Source organism: Panthera tigris, chromosome D3 (assembly GCF_018350195.1).
Source record: "Panthera tigris isolate Pti1 chromosome D3, P.tigris_Pti1_mat1.1, whole genome shotgun sequence".
NCBI classification, from domain to species: Eukaryota; Metazoa; Chordata; class Mammalia; order Carnivora; family Felidae; genus Panthera; species Panthera tigris.
In genome coordinates this window covers 31,250,247-31,263,975 of record NC_056671.1, presented here as the reverse complement: position 1 = coordinate 31,263,975, position 13,729 = coordinate 31,250,247, and the positions used below count along the sequence as shown (strand labels likewise).

The 13,729-nt window shown below is 41.9% G+C and overlaps 1 protein-coding gene across 8 annotated transcripts in view; it reads left to right on the top strand.

The window, feature by feature from the left end:
- Positions 1 to 13,729, top strand: part of LDLRAD4 (low density lipoprotein receptor class A domain containing 4) — a 172,671-nt gene that overhangs the window by 101,040 nt on the left and 57,902 nt on the right. The window contains exons 1-2 of one of the 8 annotated variants that reach the window (XM_042961941.1): positions 1,992 to 2,259; positions 9,172 to 9,312. The exons of 5 other annotated variants lie outside the window; for them this stretch is intronic. The gene's annotated coding sequence lies outside the window, so the exon portion shown is untranslated. Of the gene's footprint in view, positions 1 to 1,991; positions 2,260 to 9,171; positions 9,313 to 13,729 lie in introns of those variants that run through there. 2 more of the 8 variants (XM_042961942.1, XM_042961949.1) reach the window with 2 other exon arrangements.

The window sequence follows — 13,729 nt, the reverse complement described above, 5'->3', positions numbered from 1 at the left end:
CTTATAAAAATGCCGCTACATGGTTTAGGATATAATGACCTTGTCCTGCAGCTCATTGCTTAGACTGCTGCCAGATGGGAACCCAGACATCAGCTATCGTGGGAGCCAGGGAGAGGCAAAGACTCCAGTGAGGATGGGAGAGCTCACAGCACCCTCAGGGCTCTGCCAGGTGCCTTCCTGCCTACTGAGTGGTGGAGAATGGCAGGAATCTGGCAGCAAGGAAGTGGCGTGGCTTTGGCCAAGCAACTTCTTAACTGGGAACTTAATGAGTGAAGACATGCCATTGATCAGCATAGCTCTAGGTACATTTAAAGGGCATTTTCCTGATTTTGTACTTGGAGAGGTAAACGGGGTCTGGCAGGTCTCCTGTGCCCAGGACTGCTTTGAGGTGGGCACTACCCTGGTGACCATAAGGTACAGTCTTGGGCTGCCTTTTTGAAGTGTGGAGTTAGTAAGCATGTCTTCTCTTTCCTTCAGAAAGCTATCAAAAGCCGAGAAGCACTAAATTGAAACAGAGCTTCCATTTCCCTGAAGCTCACAGCACTGCCAAGGACCCTATATAAAGCACATGAAGCTGAACATGACCCCATAAAGCAAGTATTATTTCTGCCACCTTCACCCGCAGTTCCCTGTGTGGGGGGATTACCAAGAAGCCATGCCTCTTCCATGCCCACTCTATGCCTACTGCTGTCTCTGGTAGCCAATGAGATGAGCACCTGAGCATAATCTTCACCAGAGTCAGAGAAAATGTGTTCTTCTAAAATGATAGGTGATCATTTTGGGTAGTTCAAGGTTGCCTGACACTGCTCACATGTCAGTGTTGCTCAGAATTCTGAAAAGAGTTGAACAATGATTCATAAACTAGAATGAATTCATTAATCATTGTTAAGATGGGTGAAGAATATACAGGATTCATTCTTTAGGCTCAGCCATCATTTTAACTGTTTGGGAGTATAGTGAAATAGGCTTAAAGTTACAGTTTTTTATGATGGATTTCAAATATCAGAAGATATCAGTCCCCCATCACATCCTCCCTCTGGCTACCATCTATGCCAGCTGTCATTCTGTAGTTGTTGAAGGTTAGTTGTGAATTCCCTCAGCTCCTGCACTCTGAATGGTGATCTGAATGTAGATGACAGTGCTTGCAGACCTGGGCTTGGAACAGAAGGAGATTCTGAGAACCCTTCAGCCTTTATACTCATTTTGTGTTTGCCTTAGAAGATTTAGGTATCCTTCAGTCTTTGTCAAGAGGCTCTCTAAATCTTTTGTTGTGTTTCAGTGCACATAGAGTAAGAGACCCCAGAGGAAGGCAGAGAAGGGAACAGTCAGTGGGAGCAAAGTTGATGTGCTTGGAGTTGTTTTATGATTTCTAAGTCATGCCTCTTGCTAATGTTTCTCAATGCCCAGAGTTTACTATCTTTTACCTAAATTAGGGCCACTGAATCCTGGTAATCGGCAGGTGGTGTTTTGGGGTAGCTTGTTATTCATCCAGAAGTGATCATTTTTACATGAACTCTCATAATGGGGAGTTTTTCACTAATACCAGCTGTGAGTGTTCTATCTGAAGGCCTTGCATTTCCCTGTCCTAACAGTAAGAGAACAGAGGGTGCAACATAGCCCAAATAAAATTTGCAAATTCCCAGTGAAGTCTGGGATGCTTGTGTGATAGTTCTATGGATGGAGCTCTTCCTTCCTGTACAGGGTGCTTGTTACAGGACACTGGGAAGGGCACTGTTCAATTGTGAAGGAATTGTTGTTTTGCAAATTTTGCTCCACAGTGCTTCTCCTATAAAGTTTTTCTCAGTTTTTTCTTGGAAATCTTAGGAATATGCTGGGCTACAGTGAGAGGTCACAAGAGTGGATGTATGTTGCTTACATACACTGTAAGCAAATGAACATTGGATTGGAATTCATTTTTTTGTTAGATTGGGGAGGAATAGTTTTTGGTGGAAGGAATACAGTCAGAGAAGCCAACTCATGGTGGAAAGACTGATGGCAGATTCAATTTCACGTGTTTAGAACTTTCTCAGGTAATGAAGGTGAGACCGCAGGTTTAGATTTCCTGGAGGGAAGAGAAGCCAGATATGTTATAGTTGACATGCTCCATGTCATATCCTCATCTCATTATTTTCTGGTCAGGAACTTCATGAAAGAGAACTGCATCTTTTCCAGGCCAACATCTATAACCACTTTGAGGTCTGTGGGCTTCATGTGTAGTCTGGGATGGAGACTCTTTGGCCTGTTGATGAAGACATCGAAGTAAGCTTAATTTCTTGATCACCTAGTAGAAGTCTGTATCTTTCAGTCATTTGTAATGCTCACTTCTTGGACAATTGAGAAGGCTTTAATATGACCAGATTTGCAAAAGTCCAACTATTATCAAGTTTAATAATGGCTATTCTATCATCTTTTATGTTTACCTGTTACATGATTATTTTTGTATTATTAATAAGTATTGTAGGAAAAAAGCAGAATGTGGCTGGACTACAGCTCTTGGGTGGAGCCAGCCAAGGCAGCACTTCTCCCATGTTGTCTCCAACCCCAGGTAGAGTGGCTCCTCTCCCCACTGTCCACAGTGTGCTGTTTAGAGTCTTGTCACATTGCAACCCATCCACCTGGACATCTTCCTTACCACAGCACTAGCTCCTTTGGGGAAGGAGTGACATTCTGTTCATCTTTGTTCCCCAACCCACACCTGATATCTAAGCCCTCCATAAATGTTTCCTGTACAAGGTGTTGCAGAGCTGCAGAGTATTGTGGCTCTCACTCACACTTTGCCATCTCAGGGTTCACTGTCCTTACTGCCTGAGAGTCCTGGGCATTGATGCTGATGGAGCTCTGGTACTAGGTGCAAGCACTTCCCAGATCACTGCTCTGGGTTGGCCCTCTGAAATGCCAGAACTTAGAAGGGGGTCCCAGTGTGGCAAGTGTTCTCAGAACCTCCTCACAGATTATTGTGAAGTTTTAGAAACAAAGACTTTCCCGCTTCTTTTGAATCAGATTCTACTGGATTCTGACAGTAGCTGAAAGGTAAGAATCCAGAGCTTGTGTCTTTGTTGGGAATATTTGTGTTAGAGACCTCTCCCTTTTTGTTTCTTGTCCCCATACAACATCTCCTTAGAGCACAGAGCTTTTTCAGAAGAAACAGATATGATATATCATCCTACTTGTCTCTTTCCCCAGCTGAGTCACTGATTATACTTTAAAATGAGAAAAACTCCCAGAAATACAAAGGAAACATTTAAAGGGAGGGTTACTATGAAGAAAGTCTCTGGAGAGGATATTTTGTCTCCTAGAAGTTATTGCAGGTGTCAAGAGAGTAGATTCCTTGCCCAATTTCTTGCCCTAGGTTATAAGTCCATCATTTAATGTTTGCCATGTCACATGTCACATTTTAATATTCTGATGTTAAACCTTTCTGATTGAAATTAAAAATTGTTTTAACTAAGCTTATAAGTTGGATGACAAATGCTGTCTAGGGTTAGGCAAATCAAATCCTCATCCTCTTTTCACTAAACAGACTAGATTATCTGCTGTATCTGTGGCACTCTCCTCGGCCCTTTGTCAGAGCTCTACAGTTTGTTGGGTGAGAGAACAAACACACATGATGAGTTAAATCATTATCCAAGGCAGAAGCAGGGGAAAATCTGGTGGCAGTGAAAGGTGGAGTGTTAAGTGAGCGATACCCACAGTGTGGTGTTGGGGTCTCAGGAGGGAGGCCTAGAGGAAGGCCATGAGCACTGCTTAGGGACACCTGCCTCCTTGCTTTCAGCGAGGACATGGTTTTGGAGGAAGAATTGACAACACTAAGCAAAACAATATGTTGTTTCCTGTGGAAAGGAATCCTTAGTATACATTTTTAAAATACTATTGGATGTCTTGACCTGACATTTAACAAATCCTGGTGGCATTTTTGTTTTGCTTTGTGGTTTAGCCTTCTTTTAAGTGTCTGAATTTACATGAGACTGGATTCCTATTTCTGCAAGTTTCAACCCGTGCAATTTGAGGCAGATGTGATAGTAAACACAAACAGGATTCTTAACAGGAAAGTAAACTCTTGGGCATGCTGTTCCATGCCTGCATTGACTGGAAAGAAATTTGATTACTTTGGGAAATGAGACTAATATTTCAGTGGTTGTGTAATGGACAAAGAAAGGCATGATCACCAGCCTTTGAGAATTGAGAGTTAGCTACTCTGCAGTTGCAGTACTGAGTCTCGGAGTGGCTTGCATTGAAATTGGTTTGCTGGCTGTGGGGGAACACCTAGAGATGTCAGTGACAAGGCTTTGCTCAGCTGAGTCCAGTCTTTTTAATGTGGTAAGTTAGAAATATGAACAGAGTGAGTTATGATTCTGTTGACTGTAATTTTAAAAAAAGAGCAATTTTTGAGAAGAATCCTAAGAGAAAACATAAGAAATGAAGATGTTCTTATTCTCTAAAATCTAAAATGTGAATTCATTCTTAATGATAGTGAAGGAAAGAGAAAAAGTGAAGGAAGAAGAAAGCTTTCGTATATAATATCTCTAGCATTATACAAATTCTCTTTAATGAGAAAATGGAACTTTAATACAGAAAACTACCGGCTGCATTATCAGTTGCAAATTGATTTGCTGTAGGCTAATTCTAATATAGTTTGACTATGTGAGGCATACCTCTTAAGGGAACAAAATCAGGTTACCTGAAAATGGACTCTTACTTTCTAGGTGAAAAAACCAGTAATGACATAGCATAGTTATATCCTGAGATTTCTACTTACTCCTAAATCATGGATGGGCTCTTCTATTGTTATCTCTAAAGTTGAGCTACCATTTTTATCTTTAAGTAGATACTCTGCATACCTTCCACACCCAAATGAGGCTGGAATGAGAATGAGGAGGGGAAGGTCAGTGCTTTTCTGCTCCTTATTGGTGGGGCAGGAGATTGAGTGGAGGGAATCCATCTCTGATATCCAGTGGTTCTTAACCTTTGAGAATGTGACACAGGCCAACCACTCTCAACGCAGAAAAATGCAAATATACCAAGTTTCATATATAGTTATGAGGTCTGCATACTTCTAAAGCCCATCCATGGATTCTCAGTTTAAAGTACCTGCTGTATACTCAATTAGGTGCCATTTTTTAAATAAAGCAATTGGTTGTATCATCTTTTTGAGAAATGATTACCTTGCTATTATTATATTTTCTAATTTTCATACCTGTTTCTATTCCTATGGAACACCTTGAAAATGTGCCCCAAAGTAGGTAACCTAATCTGAGACCCTGCTTTTCCCAGGAGATGAGAATGACTTCCTACTCTTATCTTGTGACCTTCCAGACAGCGTATCAACACCTCCACCACCACCACCATCACCACTACCTTCTTCTTCACTGCCCTTCTCCAGATAGTGTTTTGTGTGTGTGGGTCTAGATACCAGAGAATGAACTGGAGCGGGGATGGAGGGGGTTGCTATATAGGAAAGAAGAAACACACATAAGTATTAACCTTCAAAGGAAGAGGATACAGTCCCCCCTTGGGAGAAGTGATAGCGATACATAGTGTTTATGGATATGTATTGCAGGCCATGAAAGCAGCTGAATAAGATGCAGATGCTGGCTTATTAACTAACTGTAATCTATTTAGCTTGGAGCAACTTTTGGTTTCTAATGGGATGAAACACAAGCTGAAATTCAGTGAGGATAAATACAGAGATCAAAATAAAACTCATGAAAATACAATGACCAGTTTAAAAGTTGTCCAAGCCTTTTTTTGAGCCGAGGATCACAGTGGACCATAAGTTGCTGTGAGTTGGTGATGTAATACTGTGTGCTTAAAATGATAGTGGTGAGTTATGAATGTGAGAAATACACAGAAAATGCATACAAAAGAAGGAATTATTAAGTTATAGTCATTTGATTTTATGTATAGTCTTCTGATTGTGTATGGAAAGTGTTTAAGTGGGCCAGTTCCTTTTTAACAGGAAATCACTTCTTCCCCACTCACTAAGCCCAGAGTGTTCCAGTCTCTCCCAGCCTGGGGGGACCTCTTGCTTCATGAATGACTGGCATGGCTGAAAGGAAGAGAATTCCTTATCTCCACATGGTGGCTGAAGGGCATTCTCTTGGCTGTTGATTGCTGTGGCTGGCAGATGCCAATATAGTTCAGCTATTCCTGGGGCATCCTGAATTTGAAGTTTAAGCTGATGGAGACATGATAACATTAGATTTGGCTTCACAGGCAAAGTCATCGAAAATTCTATGTATAATAGCGCTGAAATGCCACCTTTGCCTTTAGCATGTATTTCAGTTACATATGGATCATAGAGACTTTTGTGACATATCCTGGACACCACTCCACTGTTTGTGACATATTTTTTTCTACAGAGAAATTAGTTCCCATTTCCACATAACTTTTGTGTGTATTTTTGAATTGCAGTCTGTCTGTACATCATCTGGGGGCCATATGTACTTGGCAAGAGTTAGACTTTCCTCTCTGTGCAGAGCTGGTGCTGGACACTGTGAGCTGCAAAGTCCCATCAAGTGTTCCTTCTTAAAGCCTCTTATGACTCTCCCTTCCCTTCCTCTGGTTCACCACATGTTAGCTATAAATGAATCTAGGTTATTAATGCTGTGCCTTTCACATATTCTTTGCTTATAAATTTCTTGTTTCTACTGACACCTTTCCTCAGGATGACTTCAGGGGCCTCCTGACCAGCCTCCTTTTTCTAGCCTCTGCTGCATATGCCCCAGCCCCTGCTCCAAAACTGACAGCATCTTTTCACTGCTGATAGGATAGAGTTCCAACTCCTGGTCCTGAGGTGCTCCACACCAGACCCCAGGCCCCTGAGCTCCCTGCTATTCCAGGAAGGCAGCCTGGCGCCCAGCATGGCTGTGTGCATAACCGCCTCCATTCCTTTGCTCAGTCTCCTTCAACTTTCCCACCCTTTCCAGCCTCTGCAGTCATCCCCGGTCCCTTAGGCTGTCCATGCCTGGGGGTGTAATAGGACCATCTCTCCAGCTGGTTGGTGGGTGAGTCCTCCAGCTCAGAGATGTGTCTCCATCTGCCGAATTCTCCAGCATCCCCCCCCCCACAACATAAGAGGGTGCTCAGTGAGTGTTGGCTGCTGCTGACAAAGATGCTCTTGGAATAAGCTTAAACGATGACAGGAACATTACTTCAGCTATTGGGAGGACTCTTCTGGAACCTGCAGATGATTAGTGCTGGAGCGGCTGCTTAACAGAGGCACAAGATGACTTTCCCCTCCCTTGATCTCTCCTGGGACTGACCACCCTTCATCTCTTCTCCTGGTTGACTGGATCATGGCCTTGTAGAGAGTCAGGGCTCTGGACCTAATAATGGTCACCAAGGATTTTATATTTTCCTGGCTTATGAAACCATTAAAATGTCTTTAACTATAGTTCTGTTTTTAAGGGAACCCTTGGCAAAGAGAAAAGCAGCATCACTCAATTATTACAAGTTCACCGTTGTTGTTGTTTTTTTTAATATAGCACATAACTTTTAGTTCTGAAATTGGTTAACTACAGGGTTACCAAGTGGTTAATACCTGGATTTGTGCTCTGTGTAATATGTTTCTGCTGATCTGTTTTTCTTGTAGTGCAGTTTTTACAGGGGCTTGTCTCTCATTTTCTGTCTCCCTAGTAAACTGTCTGGAGACAGTCTAGCATATTTCAAACAGCTGAGCTACTTGCATTCTGTCTTCTCTGGATAGACTCTTCTAAATTCTTTGGAGCCTTCTCTCTGGGAACATGAAAAAGGGACTCGTGCAGTTATAAAAAGAAACTAGAGATCATCCAGCTATAAAATTGCATCTTAGCATTAGCTTCTGTTTTGTCTACCATTCATTTTCTATTCATCCTTTTCTAAAGTTTGTCCAGCAATTTGAACCTGGTAGTTTTAGTTCTGTGGTTTCTATTGGCTCCCAAACACTTAACCGGTGTTTAAAAATAAAAATTGCAAAGCCATACTGGTGAGTGTGTGAGTAGGCAGAGGCTGAGGACTCACTGCACTACTGGCATCTGAGCACTCTGAGCCTGGCTGCCATGCTTACTAGGTCTGGTGTGCACGGGTGTGTGTGTATGCTTGTGTGCATGTGTGTGCAAGCATATGCATGTGTGTGAGTATGTGTGTAAAGGGCAGGTCACACCATTTGACAGTTTAGAGCTTTTCTTAAAATGCATGTATCTTTTCATGATTTACTCCACACTGAAATGATCATGGCCTTTGAGGGTTGGAGTCACTGAGTCACTGGCACTTGCTAGTTATGCATCTTTAGTCAGGTAACATACTGCTCAGCCTCAATATCTTCCTCTCTCGAAGTGTGCATAGTGAATCCTGGCAAAAGTAAGAGAAAAGAAAAACCAAAAAGGCATAAAGTGGTTGGCACAGTGTGTGGCACAGAAGCACCTAGAAACCAGCAACCACCCTTTACCTTCGAGCTGCCTGAAGGGCGTGAAGCTACTGGGGAGAGAAGGAGAAGGGATGAGTATGTGTCCCTATCTCTTCTGTGCTGGGTACTGTGTTGAGCCCTGTGTGGGTGTTCTGAACAGCATACTGGTAGTTGCACAATCAAAGAATTACATCTAAACCTCCCTTTGAATGTGAATTAACTCAAGAGGAGCATGCTATTTCAGAGCGAATGTAATTCTTTCTCAGGTGTCCGTCCTAAGACCAGCAGTCAGGCCTAGAGGAGAGTAGCTTCTATGCAGCTCTTCTACTTTGTCCACTTGGTTCCTGTGAGTGGGTGTGATGAGGCATTTGACAACATGTGGGTTTCAATACCCTGTACCCCCTGGGCTGAATGCCTGAGACAACATGGTGGGCAACAGCCATCAGCCTGGGCCCGTGTTCTCACCAGCTCACCCCTGGGCTCTATCCCTAAATGGCCCACCTCTCATGTGGCCTCACTTCATTTCAACATGTGTCTAAATCAAACCTTGATACACTTCCTGCTTAGGAGCTCTCTTATTTGTATTGTTATTTTTAATTACTTTACCTATACTGTAAGACTGTGAGTTGTAGTGTAGTTCATATTCTAAGGTTTAATACTACTCAGAGTGGGCTATTTGCTATCCCAAAACTAGTTTCTCTAGCTGTAATATCATCGAATCCTATAAATATATATAACTTAAGATTTCAAAGTACTTCCTTTGTATGATCTCATTTTTTCTAAAACAGCTCTGAAATAGGTAGAGGAAATGTCGTTTGCCTACATTTGCTGAGGACAGTGTTAGGTACAGAAAGGATGGCAAACTCACCGAAGGACTCCCAGTTCCTGGGGCCATGGCAAGAACTGCTTTCCTGATTCCCATGTGTTTGGTGAGTGCCCTTGGATGCTGAACTGTCTGAGAAGGATGTGGCTCAGGCACTGCCTTTCAGATGCTTAGAATCTAGTTAATAGTCGTAGAAAACTGGCTTGGGAACCTAAGTAAGTTGGGAAAATGGTAAGTTTTATTAGAGTTCTAAAAAAAGAAAGCGGCTTGGCCCCTAAGGTATTTGGGGGGACATTTTATCTTTACCACCTTCAACTGAGAAATGAGATTTTAAGAGACATTGTTATTTATCCAAAGACACACAGAGTAAGAGACTAGGTGGCTTGACCACTGATGTGGTTTCTCACTCATTGACTCTCTTAACAAGTAGTTGTATGTGCCCACCATGTGCCAGGGGTGCTTGAGTCATTGTGGGTGGGCCATCTCTGCCATCACAGATGTCTGCCAGGGGTCATGCCCCGGTACAGGGTTCTGCTGCCCCATGGCCTTGCTGCCAAAGTTTCATCATGGTTTTCTGGCTTTGCCTGTGGTTTTCTTTGGGGCTCCTCTCAGTTCCACAGTTTTGGTGTGTCCCTGGGTTTAATAAATATTATGCTGAGAGAGAAGAGAATTGAATTGGTAACCACTTTATGCCACACTCTGACAACCAGGAGTCCTTTTTGACACCTGCTTCTTCCTCTCCCGCCAAGTCCTATCTTCATACTTCTGTGTATTTCCATGACCACCTGCCCTCTCTTCCCACTCTACCATGGCTCATGGCTTCATCTCCTCTTCCCTGGAGTACCACTAGGCTTGTTAACCCATCACCCTGTCCTCCTCTCATCCACTTCCCACACAGCACATTCTCCATAGAACTCAGTTGACCTGAAGCCCAAACTGGATCACATAACCCCACCCTCTTCAGTAGCTCCCCCACCTATAGGATCTGGAGTCTGCATCCACCTTGTTTAGCCTCTTGGTCGTAATGCCCTGGCCATGTCACATTGCTTAGAGTTGCCCCAGAAAGATCGTGCTCTTTGCCATCTCAAAGCCTTTGTTTCACGGTAGTCATTCTCTGTTGGAATCTGGTCCTTTTCTCCCCTCCCTCTTTCATCTGACTAATTGTTTCTTATTTCTTAATACTCAGATTAATGGCCACCTCCTCCAGGAATCCTCCCAGCTCTCTCTTCCTCCTACCGGCTAGGTACTTCCTATCTGTTCGTACTCTGGGCTGTAATATCTGCATACACCTAGATTCTAACAATCATTTTATGCCCCCCCTGTCCCCAGCAACTCCAGGCTTCTCTAAGAACAGGAACTTGTCCATCTTATGCTCATCAGTGACTAACATCGTGCCTGGTACTCATGAGGCTTTAAGAAACGGATGGACCATTGGGTGGCTAGGAGGAGGGATGCCTGCAAAAGTGATCTCTCCTCATACCTGTTCTTTGTTAACTCTGGACCAGTGGTTACATATCTCTACTTCTTTTAGTTATGTTTAATTTAGGATAAATTGAATTTAAAAGCATGTAGTGGGGAACAAAGTGAAGAATATATCTGAGAATCATGTTGCAGCAAGTGCCTTAAAATCTGTCTCCTGATTCATTATATAACCAGGATAAATCATAATTGTCCAAATCCCTCAGAGCTTTCCTTCCAAATGAAGTGATTAACTTCTGCTATAAACTTCCTCTGGTCTGGGCTTCAGGCTTTGTGCTGGGCTTGACAGCACTCAAGCTTTCCTGCCTACGTGGGCATTTAGATTGTCCTTATCCTTTGGTTCTACCGCCTGGTGAAATATTCGATAACTAGGACAGAGCTTATCTTACACACGGCTGAGCTGACAAATATGGCAGTCTTTCAGGGAAAAGGCGAATGCAGACGAGACCCCTTCCCTGGCTGGAATAAGAATGAGCCTCATGCTTGTCTGGCCCCATTGCCGATGGTCAAATGCACTCGACACGATTTCCATAGCATCCAGACAGCCTGAGTACCTAATATCTACCTGTCTAGTCGATACATCAGCTTTGCTAGAGAGAGAGCAGGAGTTTGTCACAGGGTCTCATTTCTAATGCATCAGGAACAAATCTGTTACCAGCTTTCTTTATTCTGGCATAAATGCTGTAAGCTGCATTAATTTATTATCTTCGGTGGTAAATAACAGTGCCTTCTGGGTTTTGTTTTAAAGGGGGTCTTTTTAAAGCTTTTAATGTCAAGGTGAAGAGAAGGGAGAAGAAACGGATTGTGTCTGACCACAGGGATTAGCAGCTCACTCCAGGTGAAGGGTGTCCACACGTATTAATGCACTAATGAGCAAGAAGGTTCATTTTGATGATTAGTAATTTTGGCAACATAACTTCTGTCCCAGATTTGATTAAGCCTCTGTACAGACTTCCTCTTCCAGGAGATTATCTTTCAAATGCACATTTGGTTTCCCTCCCCCTTTAAAGCCCATTAGGAAAATTAAAACATTTAATTTTGGTGATGAATTTTACTGATGCAGACAACTGCTCTTCCAGATTCTCTCCAAATGTAAGCACAATTGCTACATCAACTAAAATATCTGTTACTTAACACAGACTGGTGTTAAATTGTGTGGAGATTGCAGATTCCTGGTAATATATTACAGAATAATAAACCCTGTGTTAGAAGAAAATATCTCAACATTGAACCAAGCCATTGCGACAGATCAACTAGAGGAGCTAAAAGTTAGCTAATACCTGTAAACTTACTTTCTGCTAAATGGAGGTTTGGTTTGATTTACCTCAGATTTACCCTGCTTCTTCCCTTAAAAAAACTTATCATAAATACTTCATACTGCACAAAGTAGCTAATACCTGAATAACTGATTAATTAAAGTGAATGAACAAACTGAAAGTGTGGCAAAATCCTTGAGGCTAAAGTTGCTGTCATTTAGGCGTTGAAAAAAGTACCTAGTAAAGAATAGAAGCCAAGAAAGGTTCTGAGTCACAGTATTTTGTCTTTTCTCTACTAGCCAAGTGAGTCAGATCATGATAGCAGTTGTCCCATTGTAAGGAAAGCCTCAGAGCCCTGAAATACACACACACACAATCTCTCCTCCCCTCCCCTCTCCGCTTCCCTCTCCTTTTCTCCTTCCCTACCTAAATATTAAGTAGTATCTTATTCCTTGTGTTTGTTTGATTTCTTTCGTTCTTTCTTTTTTTTAAAGAGAATCACTTGAGCTCAGACAAAACAGCCAATGCAAAGTAAAAAGAAAGGAAATAATATCATCTAAGGATAATTATTTTTCAAATTTACAATGTAGAGAAAATGCTTCTGTGTTTGATTTGAATGTTCTAAACCTAAAGATTTCAAGTAGGAAGTTTGCAGAAATGACTTCTAATAAGAAAAGTTTAATTTTTCAGAATGTTCTCAGTTGCATATTATGTATTTGTCTGCATGAGGTGGAAGCAGGGCAGGGAGTTTGTGTTATTTATCTGCTAGGGCTTAATAGATGGATGCTTTTTATATCCTTCAGATGTGACAGAATAAAGAACTATGTAACAGACACAGTCTCATGAAAATATTATGAAATGTATTAGAATAATTACTAAAGATGAACTGGCAAGTTGCTTTAACTAAAATGCAAGTAGGAGAATTAAAGTAGAAAGCTACTTCTGTACTTCCAATGCATTATTTATCATTACCTCCTCTAGCACCTAAATCCCCTCCTGACCTTAGTTTTTCTGTGACATTTATTGTGGTTTTGAAATGATGGAAGGAACTACTTGATTCTCTTAGCCAGAGTAACATAGAGTGGGGGAGTGTGGGGGAGGGATGCAGTATGATCATAAGTAGAGTTTTCTTTTGATCATTAAGATATATTGACTCAATAGCCTCTTTGTAAATTCATTTTAATGAACATGGCTGTTAGTACTATATTCTCCATTGCAGATGAAAATGAATGCTGAGTCAAAATGGAAATTAAAGAAACTCAAAATATAGAATGGTCCACAAGTTTATCTTTGTCTCTGGAATTCTTTTTTTTTATGTTTAATTTTATTTTATTTAAAGAGGGGGAAAGGCAGAGGTGGGGGAGAGAGAGAATCCCAAGCAGGCTCTACCCTCAGCATGAGGCCTGATGCAGGGCTCAATCTTGTGACTGTGAGATCATGTCCTGAGCCGAAATCAAGAGTCTGATGCTTAACCAACTGAGCCACCCAGGTACCCCATCTCTGGAATTCTTGAAAAAATTAGACCTTCATATGAAATGAGCAGAAATTAGAAATGTTAGAGAGAGAACCAATTGATTCAGTCACAGTATTAATTTAAAATAGTGGATTGCTAAAAAACATTAAGTAAAACTACATAAAAAGAGGCCCTACTTAGGAAAATAGGGGAAGGCTGTCTTATGTAGGCAAGGGCTTCCCTGAGGCTGTCTGTTCCCAGACAGCAATAATTTTCTCTGTAGTCTCATTGGAAGTCAGAGAGCACATGACGAGATTGTTAATTTTACAAGAGTC